Source organism: Diabrotica virgifera, chromosome 3 (genome assembly GCF_917563875.1).
Source record: "Diabrotica virgifera virgifera chromosome 3, PGI_DIABVI_V3a".
NCBI lineage: Eukaryota > Metazoa > Arthropoda > Insecta > Coleoptera > Chrysomelidae > Diabrotica > Diabrotica virgifera.
The window spans coordinates 199,033,538-199,052,127 of NC_065445.1; positions in this window are offsets into that span (position 1 = coordinate 199,033,538).

Here is an 18,590-nt window from a genome sequence, read left to right on the forward strand (position 1 = left end):
GGTTCAGGCGTTCAGGAATATTTTGAGTTGTTTATTAAATACCTAATATTGATAATGTATTTGATAAATAAAAGATTGAAGACGTGAAATTAATAAAAAGTTATTTATTGTTTATTATTTATGGAAGATGCAAGCACAGAATACACCAGGGTATATTCTGTGATACAAGTATTTTGTTGTTAAAGATGTTCCAAATTTATCTAAGCGTTCCATAGTAACAGTACATTATTAAAATCACTTTTTCTCTTTTGTCGATTATTACTTTATATTGTATAGTATATCAATTATTGTAATCACTAAATACATAGTTAAATGCTCGGGCGCCATTTGTAACGGGTAGCTCTTTCAGGACGGCAGACTCAGTAAAACACAGGTTAAAAATAAAGTATTTAAGGTAATTATATACAGTTTAAAACAAATCAAATAAAATATAATTCCGTCTTCTGCAAAGGAAAAACAGTATCAAACTTTATTACAGTCATAATAGCAACATTAAAATGATATTCTGAAGCTATTTTCTTGTGGCATTTTTATAATCAAGTATATTCAAATGGGAAATAAGCCACAATTTTACCTAAAAATGATTTTATTAACGTTTCGACGCCCAAGTCGGGTGTCGTTGTCAAAATACAAAATAATACTAAATAAACAAAAATGTTGTTGCTTAGTAAAAAATTCTTCTAATAATTTATTTAATCTGACTCATTTATATCGGCAATTCAGACACGTATTATACATTTTAAAGTAGACGACTTTAAAAATGATATTGCCAATATTGATGAGTTGCGTTCCTGGGACGACTTTACTAAAAGATAGTTCATTCGATTACATGAAATCAATCCCAACTCAAGAATAGCCGCCACAAAAAATCATAGCATGTGATCTGTCTTTAAAAAGACAACCAAATGCAACGGTGGTACTGAAATTCTCGCGTTAGAGATTCCATAGTAAATCACGAGGGAAAACCAGGAAAAACCTCGTGATACTATCCCGACATCGCAAGTATTTGGGTTTACATTTAGTTTACTCTCAAAATGAATGAACTATCTTTTAGTAAAGTCGTCCCAGGAACGCAACTCATCAATATTGGCAATATCATTTTTAAAGTCGTCTACTTTAAAATGTATAATACGTGTCTGAATTGCCGATATAAATGAGTCAGATTAAATAAATTATTAGAAGAATTTTTTACTAAGCAACAACATTTTTGTTTATTTAGTATTATTTTGTATTTTGACAACGACACCCGACTTGGGCGTCGAAACGTTAATAAAATCATTTTTAGGTAAAATTGTGGCTTATTTCTTATTTGAATATACTTGATTATTAAAATGATACGATAAACAATACAATATAATACAATAACAACCTCGCTACGTTAAATCATAGCCGTATATTCCGATCCGCATTTCACTTCAATGCGGCGCGTAGTCACTCGTTCCTCGCTACTACCGCCTCCTGCGATAACGGTCATGGTAAAACTCCACTTCACCACGGTGGCGTTCGCCTAGGCATAGTTCCACCTCACAAACGGTGCATCTTTGCCCATCCAGCTAGTGCTAGTTCAACACGCTAGCACCAGCTGTCGAGCCATTGCTAGTTCAACACGCTAGCAACGACTGATTTTCTCATTTTCCTGGCTCGCCTTAAATATGCTCTCGATGCCACTACTCCTTCTGTTTCCCCCAGCGGTGCTTTGCGCCAACACGACTGCTCCTATGGTTGTTTTTGGTCGACCGGCACATCGCTGGCATCACATCATTACAAAATAATCCTATTAATTAACTGAATTAGTAATTTAAGCGATTATACAAGTAACGGTTATCCAAGAAAATTTAAAACTTCGAAATAGCCTTCTCTATGTTAATGATGGCAATGTCATTGTGAACTAATATTTACATCCCCATATCAGTGAGAATTTTCCTACACGTAATTTGCCGTGTAAAGAAAGAAAAAGTAGGGATAACCGTAAAGTATTTGCGCCTACGCTTTAAACAGACAGCTTTACAAATTTGACAGTTTCTCCTCCTTCATTTTTTTCTATGGCCTCTAAACTACCAGTATCCATCCACATTGAACTGTTTAAAACATCTATTGCTAAAATTTTATGTAGAAAATACGGCTAAAATTTTATGTAGAAAATACGCATAGAATTCCCCCGCGTATATTTTGCTCATGGATACCTGTGCTTCCACGAAAAACATCTGTGCCATGTGAAATTTGACAAAGTTTTTACAATTTTGAAAGTATTTATACATGGGCAATCCTGAGTTAACGAAATTTGTTTGACAATGTATTGGCTGTGTTCAAAATAATTGTTTATGGAGTATCCATAAACTGATATGTGAAGTATATACAGAAAGTTCAGTATCTGAAGAAGAACTTTGACATGTAGATAGATAGATGTCTAAAATATTGTAAGTAATTGAGATTTGCTTAGGATTTTGTAAACGCCATTTTCAGCGGCATAAAATAATTCAAATACAGTGATGAGTGCGCTAAGGACCTTCAAAATAACACAAGAGATGGAAAACTTAATACGTTGTGAAATAAAATGAGATAGAACTAGTAGAGGCGGGAAATTATCGATAGGAACCTATAAATTTACATTACATTACATAGTTTCCCACCTTTAGACGTATCAGAGGAGTATGGCAACTGCCACAGACGTCTGAAGGTGGGAAACATTATGTAATGTAATGTTAATTTATAGGTTCCTATTGATAATTTTACACCTCTACAGTTTCATCTCTTTTTATTGCACAACGTATTATGTTTGCCATCTTTTGCGTTATTATGGGGGTTATTAGCGCGCTCATCACTGTATACAGAGTGGTTATTAAATAATGAATATTACGTTTCCTTCAAATTTTGCACTGGAAAATGTTTATTACTTAGCTACTTACTTACTATAGCTGGGACTGAAATGTTATACATTATGTGATACAATGTGTTAAAAGTTGTCACTGTTACATTTGAGTTATTTACTTTTTCACAAATAAACGTAAATGGAAAGAGAATGAAAAATTTTACAGTTAGTTCTGCGACAGAAAAATCGTTTAATTTTAGTAAAGGCCATCTTCACGTTGTGACATAAACAATGTTTCGAATTATGAAATATCTGTTCAAATATAAAACTGAATAATACAGTATACAAAAAGTTAAGAATATAAAGAGGAACGGAGCTGTTAACCACAATAATAAAAACAACCAAAATCGAATACCTCTGGACTATGGACTCTGAATATATGGACTGCTGCAAGTAGTTTTACAGGGAGAAGAAAAACGATGACCAAGAAGGCGAAGAAGATGACAAATCTTTTCAGAGCAGCAGTGTGCAAAGTACAGATTGCCATGATGGTCGCCAACATCCGAAACGGATAGGCACTACAGAAGAAGAAGAATTGCACTGTGAATTGCAAGTGAGAGCACTAATAACCGACAAAATAACGCAAAAGATGGAAAAAACATTAAGTTGTGAGATAAAAAGAGAGGAAACTAGTAGAGGTGGGAAATTTAGCGATATAAACCTATAAATTTACATTATATTGATTGTTTGCCGCCTTTAGAATTATCAGAGGATAGGAGTATGTCAACTAAAACTGTCACTGTCACAGTGGTAGTTGTCAAACTCATCCGATACGTCTAAAGGGGGGAAACAGTCACTATAATGTAAATTTATAGGTTTCTATCGCTAAATTTCCCACCTCTACTAGTTTTATCTCACAACTTAACTGTATTTCATCACTGTATTTCAAATTATAAAAACACAGGTTAACTGGATCACCATTTCAGTGGGAAGTTTAATCACCAAAATGAATAATTTACTCCACCTCTACTCTCTGCTGTCAATTTGATTGGTTCTATTCTGACAAAATTGTAGAAAACTTTCAACTAAGTATGTTATTAGTACTCACTTGAGGGACCGCAGACGTTCTGATACAATAAGCATCTCTTTGTAAAGACAATGAAATCGACTTTACTAAGTAACAAGACATTTATTCAACACATACACTACACATTACTCCCCTGAGCTAGTGATAACTGTATGTAATTACGTGGCTAAAGGTACAAAACTAAGGCCAGAAAACGAAACAAAAAAGAAGTGTGTTATGAAATTTTAGTAACTTGAATATATTTATTAAAATCTCAGAAACTGAATTTTTTGTATTTGATTAAGTAGTCCTGTCGCCAGGGGGGGTACAACGGCCTCGTTAATTCAGATGGACTTACTCAAGTTTTTTTTATGTATTTTGACCTGTAGAACACGAATTTTTTGGGTAACAGTTGATCCGGATGTCGATAAGATTGTTATAGACCAAGAACTTGAGGAATCAAATAACAGCGATTTTTGGCAAAACAAAACAATATTTTGTATTTTTTGGGCCATTTTAAGTAAAAAATATTTCTACAAGTTTTTTCGTAGGATGCACAGTTTTCGAGATAAACGCGGTTGAACTTTAAAAAAATCGAAAAATTGCAATTTTTGAACCCGAATAACTTTTGATTAAAAAATAAAATAGCAAGTCTGCTTACCGCATTTGAAAGTTTAAGTCAAATTATATCGGTTTTGATTATTTGCATTGGTAAAAATTTATTTTTTTATTGTTTAACAAAGCTATAAACACGTAGGGTTTCCCGTGCTTTTACATGCGTTTTAACGCATGTAACGTAGAAATAGTCTTGATTGCACTAGTACCTATTCTACCTACTCGTTCGATTTTAAATGAGAAATCATAGAAACATCACTCACGCACTAGTTGTTTGTAGCTTTGTTTAACAATAACACAATAAATTTTTAGCAATGCAAATAATCAAAACCGACATAATTTGACTTGAACTTTCAAAGGCGCTAAGCAGAATTGCTATTTTATTTTTTAATCAAAAGTTATTCGGGTTTAAAAATTGCAGTTTTTCGATTTTTTGAAAGTTCAACCGCGTTTATCTCGAAAACTGTGCATCCTACTAAAAAACTTGTAGAAATATTTTTTGCTTAAAATGACCCAAAAAATACAAAATATTGTTTTGTTTTACCAAAAATCGCTGTTATTTGATTCCTCAAGTTCTTGGTCTATAACAATCTTATCGACATCCGGATCAACTGTTACCCAAAAAATTCGTGTTCTACAGGTCAAAATACATAAAAAAAACTTGGGTAAGTCCATCTGAATTAACGAGGCCGTTGTACCCCCCCTGGCGACAGGACTAAAGATGTTAATATTATTTTCAGAACGGAGCTCATATTGAAGTGGATTTAAAGACAAAAATATTTGTAATGATTATTTTATTAAAGATGTGAAAATATATAATATTTTTGTGAAATAATAATATATTATACATAACAGAAATATAAAAATCACCTTTTAAGAAGCAAACTATGAAATATTTATTTGCGATTAAAACACTATTCTCTATTCGTAACTATCTGAATCTAACTTTTGCTTAGAAGAATTTGCGAAAAAGTTTTTATTTATTTTTATTGTACGTCAAGTATTCTGCATTGCTATTATGGTCGATACTATTGTATGGAATAGAGCCTGAACACTCAACATAACGCTGATAAACAACTTAGAAAGCCCTTAAACGAAAGTTAGAAGTATGTGATACTTCTTTTTGTGTAGTGTAGACATGCCCTTGTCTGTTTTTTCAATGTGCCTCCAGTAAATTTTCCTGGTATTCCCACTGATGGTCTTCTTATTGAGGAACCATCTCTCACCATCCTTATCACTCTATTTGTTATCATTCGGCTTATGTGGCCCTTCCATTCTACTCTTCTGTTTCTTACTCCGTTATTAATGTTCTCCACCTTGCAACTCCGTCGTATATCTGTACTTCCAGCTCTGCTCCATAATGTCTTACCATCGATTTTTCGAAGCGTTTTCAACTCTGCCTTTTCTAGCATTATTTTTGCCCCCTCTGTGTCAGGTTGTGCTGTCGCGTATGTGATTATTAGTGTGTTATTGCTTTTGTAAATTCTGTCTTTCATTTTTTCTCCATATTGTTTAATTTAGGTAACTTGCAGCTCTGTTTGCTCTATCCACTTGATTTTCCACTTCTGTTTCAAGCTTTCCGTAGCTAGATAGTGTGATGCCTATATATTTAAATTTCTTTACTTGTTCTACTAGTTAGAGAGTCCCGAAAATTAGATTTAGGTTACCATCGATTAAAAAGTATAACTATAAGTGAATGTGTATTTGACATTGACGTGTAGATGACATTGCATTAATAGCAAGTTCAGAGAAATCTTTGCAAAACAACCTAAATTTATGGACGAGAGAACTTGCAGAAAAAGGAATGAAAATAAATTTATCAAAGACCAAAACTCTACTTATATCTAAGACACCGAGAGAAATCCATATAAACCTAGACGGAAATTTAGTAGTTGAGGATTTTGAATATTTAGGAACTAAAATAGATGGAAAAGGAAAAATGCAAAAAGAGCTGAACAACAGAATTGCTAAAACATCACGACTATATCACTCCCTGAATTTAGGTTTCATTAGCAAAAGAGAAATTAGCAAGAAGACAAAAGTGTCAGTATATAAGACAATATACCTCCCTACTTTGTTATATGGAAGTGAAACATGGACGCTAACTGAACGGGAGAAGAGCAAGATACAATCTTCTGAAATGAAGTATTTAAGAAGAGTAGAAGGAGTTACGCTAATGGACAAAGTAAAAAATGAAACGATAAGAAACAACCTAGATGTTGAGAGTGCCAACAAAGCAATAGAAAGATCGCAACTAAGATGGTTCGATCATTTAAATAGGTTAGATCCACATAGGCAAGTCGAGGTAGTTTGGGAAGCAAAGGGAATTGGTACAAGGAGAAGAGGAAGACCGTGTCAACAATGGAACGATGCTGTGGGAAAATCATTACAAAGCAGAAACCTTACATGGGAGGAAGCCAAGAGAAGGACATCCAACAGAAAACTTTGGAGAGAGATGATTAGGAAGTAAAAGCAGATTTCTCGACACCTCACGGTAGAAGAGAACCGGATTATATATAATATACTTGTTCTACTATCTGTATATCTTAGTAGATTTGATGTTATAACCATGCATTTTGTCTTTTTTGGGAAAATTAACATGTTAAATTTTCTGACGATTATATTAAATTATTGTTGTAGCATATGTTGGAAATCATCTTCACTTTGGGAGATTAGTATTGCATCGTCTGCATAGCAGATTATTTTAAGTTGTTTTTCTCTCATTTGTTATCCCTTTTTTAGTTCTTACTTCATCCATGATCAGGTTGAACAATAGAGGACTCAGGGAATCCCCCTGCCTTATTCCATTGGCAGCTTCAATTGGGCCAATTAGTCCTTCTACTTTTACTTTTATTGTGTTGTTCTGGTAGATATTTTCGATCGTTTTAATTATTCTTAGAGGTTAAGTATTGTACCTTGCGTACAATAAATGGATAACGTCAAATGCCTTCTTAAGGTCCACGAAACATAAGTATGCGTGTTTGTTGTATTCTAATGATGTCTCTTGAACTTATCTCATTATAAATACAGTGCCGGCAAAAAAAATCTTTACATTGCCAAATAAATCACCAAATTTGAAGACAATTTACATGCGTTCTGTCTGCGCTTGGAGGGGAGGGTAGGGGAGGGGAGATAGCGTACTTGCGACGGCAATTATCTGTAGTTTACGGACAGCTTGGCTTATTTAGGGTATTCTGCGCGTTTGCACTGTAAACAGTTAGCTTTGTGTGGGTAGTAAGTGTTAAACATCTTCTCATTTACCGCGTAAAGTTTGAGATCGTCAAATTCTAAATTGAATTGACAAATATGGGTCGAAAAAGACTCACAAAAGAGGAGAAGGGTCGTGCTTTAACATTACTGGAGAAATTAGACTCTGTAATTACCGTAGCACGTGATATTGGTGCTTCAAGAGGTGCTATTTATCAACTGAAACGTTCGGCTGCAACGTTTCAGTTGATAAATAGCCCCTCTTGAAGCACCAATATCACGTGCTACGGCAATTACAGAGTCACCTTTCTCTAGTAATGTTAAAGCACGAACCTTTTCCTCTTTTGTGAGTCTCTTTCGACCCATATTTGTCAATTCGATTTAGAATTTGACGATCTCAAACTTTACGGGGTAAATGAGAAAAAGTTTAACACTGACTACCCACACAAAGCCAACTGTTTACAGTGCAAACGCGCAGAATACCCTAAATAAGCCAAGTGGTCCGCAAACTACAGATAATTGCCGTTTGCCGTCGCAAGTACACTATCCCCCTCCCCTATCCTCCCACCAAGCGCAAACAGAACGCATGCAAATTGTCTTCAAATTTGGTGATTTATTTGGCAATGTAAAGATTTTTTTTGCCGGCACTGTATAGTGTCGGTGCATGATCTTCCTGACCTAAAACCTTGTTGTTCTTCTGCTAATGTTATAATTTCATTAAGTTTGTTTGTTACCACTTTGGTTGTTAATTTTAATGTTGTGTTTTATAAATTAATTCCTCTGTAACTCTTCGGGTCCGATTTATGCTTGATCTTCATTCTTGTGTTTTGTTATATTATTTTTTTGGATTAGTTTAATATTTTTGTCATATCTTATCCTCCCTACTTTAGGGGTTCATTCGATATTTTGTCGAACTAATAAAAACGAAACACCTTCAGAAGAAAGCATAGACAGACTACTTTCGATCTGTATTTGCTAACGGTGACGATAATGAACAACCAACACCTGAAGTGACGACAAACGAAGAAATACAGTTAGAAGATGGAGATGTAAAGGAGGCATTAAGGAAATTAAAAATAGAAAATCACCATGAGAGGACAATTGTTCATTGGCATATACCGTAATTTTAGGCTTCTCGGATACTCGGATTAATCGGGACCGCGGCCGATCCGGGTAATCGAAAATCCGGGTTAGCCGGAGAATATGGTTTCCGATAATCCGTGACAATGAACATCGCTCTGCCGCCGTGTGCCATGAGTCATTTTTACTATCGTAGGTATAGTTCAAATTACACAAATACACAGTATCTCTCACATATTATATTACATACATTTTTATTGTTGAAATGTTTGTCCGATGAAAATCGATCCGGGTTAGCCGGACTTCCGGGTTATCGGGGTTCCACTATATAAACCATTATAATCCCTCACGAGTACAATGGAATCCTGGTTGGAAACCAGCACATATGAAATATCATATGATAAAATTTTTTATTTAAATTCCTTCAAGAGTTACATTAAATGACAGAACGTTTTCGATATAAAAATGTCATCATCAGTGCTAGCACAGGTCATTCACATGCTGAGCCATCAAAAATACTTGTTATGAAAAAGTATGTCAAATTTACATTATTAATAAAAATTCCAAACAATGGATGACATTGTTAAAGATATGGCCCTTTGATATGGCACCGCATGACTCCCCCACACCATGTGGGTTGCTGATTAGATGGATATGTCCTTACATTAGGAACGTTGGGTGCTTAACCCTAGAAGGACCAAGGAGGGTTAAGAAGTATCCACAACATTGCATTACATCCGATTTTATAAATACCTTTGTTCCTAAAAATCTCAAATAATTAGTAGTTGTCGGCGTACTACTGCCCTATTAAGATGGCATAATTAGCATTTCTATAATTTAATTCATTTCCTCATACTTTTGTAAAAACTTGACAGTGCAGTATAAATAATCCCCTTGAATACCTTCAACACCAACACGTCCCGAAATGGAAAGGGACGATATCATTCATGTGTTAAATTAGCAAAATCTAAAAGAAAAACTGCCAATAAGTGGGCAAAAACAACCATAGTTTGTTCAAAATGCAAGTATGTATGCGGTAAGCACAGCAAGAAGTCAAAAATGTTTCTGTATCCTACGATGATGCCAATTCCACTGAAGCCGAAGACTCCGGGTAAATTATAAATTCGTATCTTTTAACTGTTCCAATTAACGTCTAGGAATAAATAAAAGTGTTATTTTTAAATTAGTTTAAATAGTTTTTTAATAATTTATGTATGGACATTTATTGGTCCTCGCCGTTTCTACTAAAAGATTGGTCCTGCGAGGGTTAACGCCCATATCTTTAACAATTTCATCCATCGTTTCGAATTTTTATTAATAATGTAAATTTAACACATTTTCATAACATGTAAAGGGTTTATACCCAAGTATTTGTGGTGGCTCAGCATGTGATTAACCTGTACTAGCACTGATGATGATATTTTTAGTTCGAAAAGGTCCTGTGATTTTATGTAGCCCTTGAAGGGATTTTAATAAAATTATACATTATACAATGAGCGGCACAAAAAATGGCTACCCCACAAAATGGGTAATTTTTGATGTCGTGCATTTTCTAAATCTGTTGTCCGATTTAAGTGATTTTTTAACATTGTATAGCCTTATTCTTTAACAATATCGCTGTAATAAAATTATTGCTAGACAGGTAAATGATCATTGTATACCGGGTGTACCAATCAAACTGTGTCTTATTCTCAAAGTTCACCACACCCTGTGTAATATTCTAGCATTTATAAAATATTGAAATTAAAACCCAACTATAGCCGCAGGTTTTCTTAACATTCTGTTTTTTGATTCATTCGCTTATGTTGGATAATAAAAAAGTTAGGTACTTTAACAAATCTGCATAAAAAAATAATGGCAGTTTGCTTTATAAACACATGTCGGCAAATGCTTCTTTTCCGAGATACTGGATGTTGAATTATTTTCTTACAAACTGACGATTTATTTATTGCTCTAAAACCGGTTGAGATATGTAAATGAAATTTGGTAGGTTTTAAGATACAGTTATTGCACATTTTTTGACATGCAATTAAGGATTTTATATTCTCCATTGGCGCGCATACGGGTAATATGTCTGGTAATATTACCCGCATGCACGCCAATGGTGAATATAAAATTCTTAGTTGTATGTCAAAAAATGTGAAATAACTGTATCTTAAAACCCACCAAATTTCATTTACATATCTCAACCGGTTTTAGAGCAATAAATAAATCGTCAGTTTGTAAGAAAATAATTCAACATCCAGTATCTCGGAAAAGAAGCATTTGCCGACATGTGTTTATAAAGCAAACTGCCATTATTTTTTTATGCAGATTTGTTAAAGTACCTAACTTTTTTATTATCCAACATAAGCGAATGAATCAAAAAACAGAATGTTAAGAAAACCTGCGGCTATAGTTGGGTTTTAATTTCAATATTTTATAAATGCTAGAATATTACACAGGGTGTGGTGAACTTTGAGAATAAGACACAGTTTGATTGGTACACCCGGTATACAATGATCATTTACCTGTCTAGCAATAATTTTATTACAGCGATATTGTTAAAGAATAAGGCTATACAATGTTAAAAAATCACTTAAATCGGACAACAGATTTAGAAAATGCACGACATCAAAAATTACCCATTTTGTGGGGTAGCCATTTTTTGTGCCGCTCATTGTATAATGTATAATTTTATTAAAATCCCTTCAAGGGCTACATAAAATCACAGGACCTTTTCGAACTAAAAATATCATCATCAGTGCTAGTACAGGTTAATCACATGCTGAGCCACCAAAAATACTTGGGTATAAACCCTTTACATGTTATGAAAATGTGTTAAATTTACATTATTAATAAAAATTCGAAACGATGGATGAAATTGTTAAAGATATGGGCGTTAACCCTCGTAGGACCAATCTTTTAGTAGAAACGGCGAGGACCAATAAATGTCCATACATAAATTATTAAAAAACTATTTAAACTAATTTAAAAATAACACTTTTATTTATTCCTAGACGTTAATTGGAACAGTTAAAAGATACGAATTTATAATTTACCCGGAGTCTTCGGCTTCAGTGGAATTGGCATCATCGTAGGATACAGAAACATTTTTGACTTCTTGCTGTGCTTACCGCATACATACTTGCATTTTGAACAAACTATGGTTGTTTTTGCCCACTTATTGGCAGTTTTTCTTTTAGATTTTGCTAATTTAACACATGAATGATATCGTCCCTTTCCATTTCGGGACGTCATGCGGTGCCATATCAAAGGGCCATATCTTTAACAATTTCATCCATCGTTTCGAATTTTTATTAATAATGTAAATTTAACACATTTTCATAACATGTAAAGGGTTTATACCCAAGTATTTTTGGTGGCTCAGCATGTGATTAACCTGTACTAGCACTGATGATGATATTTTTAGTTCGAAAAGGTCCTGTGATTTTATGTAGCCCTTGAAGGGATTTTAATAAAATTATACATTATACAATGAGCGGCACAAAAAATGGCTACCCCACAAAATGGGTAATTTTTGATGTCGTGCATTTTCTAAATCTGTTGTCCGATTTAAGTGATTTTTTAACATTGTATAGCCTTATTCTTTAACAATATCGCTGTAATAAAATTATTGCTAGACAGGTAAATGATCATTGTATACCGGGTGTACCAATCAAACTGTGTCTTATTCTCAAAGTTCACCACACCCTGTGTAATATTCTAGCATTTATAAAATATTGAAATTAAAACCCAACTATAGCCGCAGGTTTTCTTAACATTCTGTTTTTTGATTCATTCGCTTATGTTGGATAATAAAAAAGTTAGGTACTTTAACAAATCTGCATAAAAAAATAATGGCAGTTTGCTTTATAAACACATGTCGGCAAATGCTTCTTTTCCGAGATACTGGATGTTGAATTATTTTCTTACAAACTGACGATTTATTTATTGCTCTAAAACCGGTTGAGATATGTAAATGAAATTTGGTGGGTTTTAAGATACAGTTATTTCACATTTTTTGACATACAACTAAGAATTTTATATTCACCATTGGCGTGCATGCGGGTAATATTACCAGACATATTACCCGTATGCGCGCCAATGGAGAATATAAAATCCTTAATTGCATGTCAAAAAATGTGCAATAACTGTATCTTAAAACCTACCAAATTTCATTTACATATCTCATCCGGTTTTAGAGCAATAAATAAATCGTCAGTTTGTAAGAAAATAATTCAACATCCAGTATCTCAACGAAGCATTTGCCGACATGTGTTTATAAAGCAAACGGCCATTATTTTTTTATGCAGATTTGCCCCTTAAAGTTTGTCGCACTTATTTAGAAACACCCTGTATTAATGAAGAACATGGCTAGTTGTTAAAGTACCTAACTTTTTATTATCCAACATAAGCGAATGAATCAAAAAACAGAATGTTAAGAAAACCTGCGGCTATAGTTGGGTTTTAATTTCAATATTTTATAAATGCTAGAATATTACACAGGGTGTGGTGAACTTTGAGAATAAAACACAGTTTGATTGGTACACCCGGTATACAATGATCATTTACCTGTCTAGCAATAATTTTATTACAGCGACATTGTTAAAGAATAAGGCTATAAAATGTTAAAAAGATCACTTAAATCGGACAACATATTTAGAAAATTCACATTAAAAATTACCCATTTTGTGGGGTGGCCATTTTTTGTGCCGCTCAGTGTACCTTTTATAAAGGATTTTCAATAAATTTTTTTGTGATTAATGGTATACAGCCAGCTACAAGAAAATTATTTCCTTGTCGATCTTATATGATAGTTGCGGATAGAAATATTATTTTTTTTATGTTAGCTTGAAGTAGAATATGCTCTCTTTAAAAAGGTGAATTGATTGAGGTTAGTGGTACAAATAAGTAGCCCCAAAATTGAGTTAGAAATACTCGATTTCATTGACGTTAACATAATGTACAAAAATATCTTTTATTTTATAAATGTAGACGCGCTATATGAGATTTATTGGAAAATATATGCTAAAAAACTATTAAACTGTTTTATTGTTTATTTTTATGCTTCTAAACGCACACAGAGCAAATTTAATTTCCAAACTTACGAAAGAAAATTATATAGAAGAAATTAAATGAATACAATATAATATGACAAAATGGTCTCTATAGTATGTAGATAATCAAAGAAAAAAAATTCATTGTTGTAATCCCTGTGCAGTTAATACACTGCGCGTCAGACAAAAAGGGCGGCCCACAAAATTGGTTATTTTTGATGTCTTGAATTTCCTAATCCTCTTGTCCGATTTAAGTGATTTTTTAATATGTTATAGCCCTATTCTTTAGCATTATCGCTGTAATTATATTGTTGCTAAACAGGTAAATTTTCATTGTATACCGGGTGGACCAATCAAACTGTCCTCAGAGTTTGCAACATCCTGTGAAATATTCTAGCAAATATCAAATACTGAAATTACAACCCAACTATAGCCTCAGTTTTTCTTAACATTGTGATTTTTATTCATTCGCTTATGTTGGATAATAAAAAAGTTAGGTACTTTAACAACTAGCTACGTTTTTCATTAGTACAGGTTGTTTCTAAATAAGTGCGACAAACTGTAAGCGGTAATTCTGCATGAAAAAATAATGACCGTTTGCTTTATAAAGATATGTCGGCAAATTCTTCGTTTCCGAGATACGGGATGTTGATTTTTTTCTTACAAACTGACGATTTATTTATTGTTCTAAAACCGGTTGAGATATGCAAAGGAAATTTGGTAGGTTTTAAGAGATAATTATTAAGCATTTTTTGACATTCAATTAAGAATTTTATATACTCCATTGCGGCGCGTACGGGTCATGTTACCCGTATGCATGCCAATGATGAATATAAAATTCTTAATTGTATGTCAAAAAATGCTTAATAATTACCTCTTAAAACCCACCAAATTTTATTTGCATACCTCAACCAGTTTATACAAACGGTTTTGTTTTGATTCAAATCGAGTCTCTTGCAATCTTCTAACACCGTGTTTCGGGGTCTATCCCTTATCAAAGAGGCTTTTCAAGAAGACTGATCTGAATCAAAACTCACAGAAATGGTGTAAATATTCAAATATTTACACCGGAGTATGGTTAGACTGACCTCTAACGGGGAACGATGAAAAGAGTGAAACGAGACATTCATTTCACTCATTTAATAAATAAATCGTCAGTTTGTTTAAAAATTTTAACACCCTGTATCTCGGAAACGAAGCATTTGTTTAGCATACGTTTATAAAGCAAACTTTCATTTTTTTTTCATGCAGAATTACCCCTTAAAGTTTGTCGCACATCCTTATCTTGATGAAAAACATGGCTAATTGTTAAAGTACCTAACTTTTTTAAACGCTTTTATTTAGTTCAATAGATTGCGTCAAATCTTTGGATGTTAATTTGACTACCTTTTCTTCCATGCAAATGAATGAAAATTTGCAGACATATGCATTCGCGGTGACAATACACGAATAGATAACAAAAAAATTTTGTTTATGTTTATTAATTGTTTAAATAAAAAAAACGATTTTAATGGAAAAAGGCCTAAATTCTCTTGTTTTTTACAATGTAGAAACTTGAAACTTTTACGGATGGTAGCTAATGATATAACCTATACATAATTTCACTTTTTACGTTAATTGTTTACGTTATGCGTCATAAATAAACAATAAAGTTTTAAATTTTGAACACTCATATATTTGTTTATACAGTACGATGCAAGTGAAAGGAATAAATTCGTTATTTCGTAAAAAGGCGACTTGAACCCTGGAATGCTACCTGGGGTACACTTGTACCCCAACCTTGTTTGTAAGTTACACCAATTTGCAGTAGTGGGTGTAGAAAATATGAAAATAAACTTGTGAATAATAATATAATAAAATATTTTTGTATACAAAATAAATTCTTAGCATGTTATCTTAAGATTGTTTTTGTCATAAGTTCTTAAAACATACATATATAAATATTTTAGGTCGATTTTATTTGGGGTACCACTGTACCTCGATGTAGCAGATTGAGTTTAGAAAATAAGTGGAGCAATCCAGGGTTAAGGAAAAATCCCGAAAGGGGTCGATTTTATTTTTAAATTACGATATTTTGGCATATATGTCATACTAGTGACGTCATCCTTCTGGGCGCGATGACGTAATCGATGATTTTTAAACGCTTTTATTTAGTTCAATAGATTGCGTCAAATCTTTGGATGTTAATTTGACTACCTTTTCTTCCATTCAAATGAATGAAAATTTGCAGACATATGCATTCGCGGGAACAATACACGAATAGACAACAAAAAATTTTTGTTTATTTTTATTAATTGTTTAAATAAAAAAAACGATTTTAATGGAAAAATGCCTAAATTCTCTTGTTTTTTACAATGTAGAAACTTGAAACTTTTACGGATTGTAGCTAATGATATAACCTATACATAATTTCACTTTTTACGTTAATTTTTTACGTTATGCGTCATAAATAAACAATAAAGTTTTAAATTTTGGACACTCATATGTTTGTCTATACAGTATGATGCAAATGAAAGGAATAAATTCGTTATTTCGTAAAAAGGCGACTTTAAGGAAAAATCTCGAAAGATGTCGATTTTTATTTTGAAATTACGATATTTTGGCATATTATATGTCATACTAGTGATGTCATCCATCTGGGCGCGATGACGTAATCGATGATTTTTTTTAAATGAGAATAGGGGACATGCGATAGCTCATTTGAAAGGCAATTCAATTCTTTATTCAGTAATGTAAAAATTTATATAATTATTTGTACAGGGTGTCCAAAAATAATTTTTTAATTAAATTATTTGACAAAAAGAAGAATGTATGTAATTTATTTAACTCGGAATACATTTTACAGTTATGCTTCACAAATAAACAATGAAGTTTCAAATTTTTTGCCGATTCCGACTACTTTTTATGTTTGTATATCATATGTTTTATATACATATTTTAATAAACATGACGATATATTTTAATGTTTGAAAAGTGTAAGACTAAAAAGTAAAAAATAAAAAAATATGAAAAAAAAGTTTTTAGGAAACGCTTTTCTTTAGTTCCGGGTGACTAAAATTATAAATATTAAAAAATCAACTAAAAAGCAAAAAATAAAAAAAATTGAAAAAATCCAACACATTCGTTAAAGAAAAGCGTGGGGCGAAAACCGTTTATTCAATGAAGACGCCCCACGCTTTTCTTTGACGAATGTGTTGGATTTTTTCAATTTTTTTTATTTTTTGCTTTTTAGTTGATTTTTTAATATTTATAATTTTAGTCATCCGGAACTAAAGAAAAGCGTTTCCTAAAAACTTTTTTTTCATATTTTTTTATTATTATCCAACATAAACGAATGAATCGAAAAACAGAATGTTAAGAAAACCTGTGGTTATAGTTGGGTTTTAATTTCAGTATTTTATAATTTCTAGAATATTCCACAGGGTGATGCGAACTTTAAGAAAAAAATACAGTTTGATTCGTCCACCCGGTATACAATAAAAATTTACCTGTTTAGCAACAATATTATTACAGCGATATTGTTAAAGAATAAGACTATAACATATTTAAAAAATGACTTAAATCATTTTACTCCTTTACAAAGAGAATTTACTTTTCAAGTGGTTGATCGATTACGCAGCGACACTCATCCATGGTTAATAGCATGCACACTGTACTAGGTACTGTAACCTGTAACCAAATCAAAATCTGGTAACAGGCCTACTGATATACACAGCGCGCTCACGCCGTCGCTCCTTAAAAATTTTCAGACACTAGCAGGTCTCGACCGACAGCGAGGATTACCACATTGTAACCACATACGAAATTGGTAACAACGTATAATAAAGTGCAACTGAGTCACATAAACTCGCCAATATTTTCGTGTGTCTACGAGTAGTTGGCTATTTACTGAACTAGATACTACACATATTAACACATAATATATTTCTATTGGTAAGAATATAAATGGAATAATTATTTCACAGTAATAAAATATTTATTTGCAAGATTTTTAACTGTTACCAATGGTATTTAACAGTGGTTACACGGGCGCTTGGCCAGTGAAATGCTTTTAAATTTTACTACCTAGTCATCAATGATTTGTAACAGACTTCGTCAATCAAACAGACTAGGATTTATAAGAATGCTCGAATATATGAATTTTACAAATAGAAGGCAGTTATTTATTAAATCTTACCCAAATACTTTCGCTCTCAGAGCATCATCAGAGACATTTCGTCAAAAACAGGCGACTATCCAGCACATCCCGTAATGTAGACATTTAGGTACCTACTTAAAAATTATACAAATAATAGGTATACACTACACAAAGGAGAAAAAGTTTAAAATTCTATCTCCTGACATTGCCCATAATGTAACTGCCGAATAATTATTTTAAAAATGAATAACCATTTTCAATTTCGTTGCAACACGAAACTACAGCCGCAGCAGTATTCCAGTTCAATCAGAGAGTGCAACAAGTACCTCTACTGGTTTCGAAACTTATTAGTCTCTCATCAGGAGGCACATATGCTGCTCTCTATGACCCAACTAGGACAAACCCCGGCGGCGTGCAGTCACGGATTGCAACGAACAAAATGGCAGGGATGCCCTAGCGGCAACTGCTATCAAAAAACTAAGTTTTCAATCTAATAGCACATAAAACATCCAAAAATGTCATTCTACATCCTACCAGACTGAAAACAATGGGAAACTTCTCTGGTAACACCTCCGAGGCTTCTACAATTTGCAAGCCATAACGGATGCTGAGACTAAGGAAGATGAGGGAATTTTA